This window comes from Macaca fascicularis, chromosome 6 (assembly GCF_037993035.2).
Source record: "Macaca fascicularis isolate 582-1 chromosome 6, T2T-MFA8v1.1".
NCBI classification, from domain to species: Eukaryota; Metazoa; Chordata; class Mammalia; order Primates; family Cercopithecidae; genus Macaca; species Macaca fascicularis.
The window spans coordinates 24,514,309-24,517,651 of record NC_088380.1 but is presented as its reverse complement, the minus strand read 5'-3'; the positions used below and the strand labels follow the sequence as shown (position 1 = coordinate 24,517,651).

At 35.7% G+C, this 3,343-nt stretch overlaps 1 pseudogene; it reads left to right on the top strand.

The window, feature by feature from the left end:
- The first annotated feature begins 2,706 nt into the window (after positions 1 to 2,706).
- Positions 2,707 to 2,799, top strand: LOC123574281 (small nucleolar RNA SNORA40; annotated as a pseudogene).
- The last annotated feature ends 544 nt before the right edge of the window (positions 2,800 to 3,343 follow it).

Genomic DNA, 3,343 nt, shown 5'->3' with positions numbered 1-3,343 from the left:
CATGTATATAATACGCTTTTAATCCATTAATTAATTTTAACTTTTTAAATTACTGATTTACTAGGCTTATTATGCTTGCATTTTTTAACTGCTGTAATAAGACTTGTTAAAATGTAAACTCTAAATATCATCCCCTGTAGATATTCTTTTAGTTGCTTTATTTATTTATTTATTTATTTATTTATTTATTTAAGATGGAGTCTCACTCGTCACCCAGTCCAGAGTTCAGTGGCCCAATCTTAGCTCACTGCAACCTCCGCCTCCTGGGTTCAAGAGATTCTCCTGCCTCAGCCTCCTGCATAGCTGGGAGTACAGACACACACCACCATGCCCAGCTAATTTTTGTATTTTCAGTAGAGACGGGGTTTCACCATGTTGGTCAGGCTGGTCTCAAACTCCTGACCCCGTGATCCGCCTGAATCAGTCTCCCAAAGTGCTGGGATTACAGGCATGAGCCATCACTCCCAGCCACTAGTTGCCTTATTTATTTAATGTTCACTTATTGTCAGTGAATTAGCTTAATGATGATACCAAAAGACTAGCAATTCACTCCTTGGAATATGTATAGATTTTACAAAGTGTATAAATACAACTGTCTACTCAATTTATTTATTTTTCTATATTTTCAACTTTTGAGTTCAGGTGTACATGTGCGGGACGTGCAGGTTTGCTACATAGGTAAATGTATGTCACAGTGGTTTACTGCACAAATCATCCCACCACCCAAGTATTAAGCCCAGCACCCATTAGCTATTCTTCCTGATGTTCTCCCTCCCTAAGTCCCTGCAGTTACCCAGTGTGTTTTGTTCCCCTACCCAATATATCCATGTGTTCTCATCAGTCAGCTCTCACTTATAAGTGTGTCTACTCAATTTCAATTTAAAATTAGAAACAAAAATACAATGCCTATACATGAGATATACATATTAATTTACAAAATACCTAGCAGTTTGGATTTTCATACAATTAAAGGATAGTAATCTTTACCAACCCGTGGATATTTAGAAAATATGTCACCGGATGGTCATGTAATATTCTTGTTGGGTATGGGACCCTCTCCTTCCCTGCTCATGTCTGAGTAACTACCAACTGTAACAGTCTGATAAGATACTTGATATAATTTCAATTTTCTCAAATTTATTCAGAGGAGACTCATTGGCCTATTATATGATCTATCTTAGAGAATGTTCCATGTGCTGATGAAAATAATGTTTATTCTGCAGTTGTTGGGAAGAATGTTCTCTAAAAATTTGTTAGGTCCATTTATTTTAAGGTATTGTTTAAGTCCATTGTTTCTTTGCTGAATTTCTCTCTTAATAATCTGCCTCATGCTGCCAGTGGAGTATTGAAGTCCCCTGCTATTATTGTGTTGCTGTCTATTCCATTTTGCACATCTTGTAGCAATTATTTTCTAAATCTGGGAGCTCCAGTGTTAGGTGCATATAAATTTAGGACTGTAATATCTTCCTGTTCAACTAATCATTTTATCATTGTACAATGTCCTTCTATGTCTTTTTGTACTGTTGTTGCTTTAAAGTCTGTTTTGTATGATGTAAGAATAGCTGCTTCTGTTCACTATCAGTTTCCATTTGCATGGAATATCTTTTTCCACACCTTTACTTCAAGTTTATATGAATCCTTAATGTGTTAGATGAATCTCTTGATGACAACAGATATTTGACTGGTTTTTTTTAAATTATTCCCTCTGCCATTCTTTATCTTTTAAGTGGAGCATTTAGGGCATTTACAAGACAAAACAGGGCTCTATAACACCCCTAAAAAATCACACTAGCTCCACAGCAATAGATCCAAACAAAGAGAAAAATTTCTGAAGCGTCATATAAAGAATTAAAAAGGTTGATTATTAACCTACTCAAGGAGATACCAGAGAAAGTTGAAAATCAATTAAAGAAATTTAAAAACACAATCTAGGATACGAATGAAAAATTTTCTAGATAGATAGATATTATAAAGAAAGAACAACCACAAGTTCTGGAAATGAACGATATACCTATAAAAATACAAAATGCAGTGGAAAGTTTCAACAACAGACTAGAACAAGTAGAAAAAAGCATGTCAGAGCTCAATTTTCCCTACTGGAAATTTATTGCCTTCCCCACTACTGGAGGTTTGTGTGTGCTCAACTTACCCTACATTGCAGAAAGATGACAAGCTAGCGCTCTGGCCTCTTTTTTAAGGGCACTAATTGCATTCATTAAGGGACTACCTTTATGGCCTAATTACCACCCAAAGGATCCAACTCCAAAGAGGATCATATTGAGGATTAGATTTTAATATTGAATTTTGGGAGATACACAATATTCAGTTTGTAACAACATATATATAAATACGGAATTGATTATTTATACTGTAGGAGAAAAATTAAGTTTATTTGATTGTAGACATCAAATAGTCTGTATCCTAAAAGTTTGTAGCTTCAACTGTGTCATAAATCACGTATCTTTATTTGTGCAGGTTTGTATCCACTGGTTTAGTCTACTTCTCTGTCTACTATGATACCAACAAAACATCCTCTTTTTGTATTTTAAAAATAATTTTAAAGCATATTTATGTAGAAAAATTGAAACATTATAGAATGCAACTGTTTAAAGTATATAGTCAATAGTTTTTAGCACAATCGTAGAGTTGGGAAATAATAAAGTATTCACTACAATGAGAGTCAAAAACGTTGAGGTCTTGTGGACAAAGACTTATGGATAGGTGCAAAACATAAATCCTCTTTTGCAACACAGAACTAATAGTTCAGTATGAATTTTGATACATATAAGAAGGGATATTATGATACCTGAGACAGTTAACTGATGGGGGTATTGATAGCCATAAATGTTGGTTCCAGGCCAGGCACAGTGGCTCATGCCTGCTCAAGCCTGCAATCCCCACACCAAGGTGGGAGTATTGCTTAAAACCAGGAGCTCAAGACCAGCCTGGGCAAGATAGTAAGAAACACTTCATCTCCACAAAAATTTAAAAATTAGCTGGGTATTGGGGCATGTGCCTGTAGTTGCAGCTACTCAGGAAGCGGAGGCTGAGGAAAAAGGATTGAGCCCAGGAGTTGGAGGAGCATTGATGGCACCACTGTACTCCAGCCTGGGTAACAAAGACAGACTCTGTCTCTTAATTAAAAAAACAAAACAAAAACAAACAAAAAAAAACAACAACAGATTGATTCTAGGACTGTAGAATAGATAAAGAGCATGGGAGATGAGGGAAATCCTCAGCAGGATTAATTTTGCATTCCAATTCCATGTTGACCATACATAAAATGGCTTTTTATTTAAAGGCTTTTATCTTGAGAACATGATGTCTGGAGTTAAAGGGACTG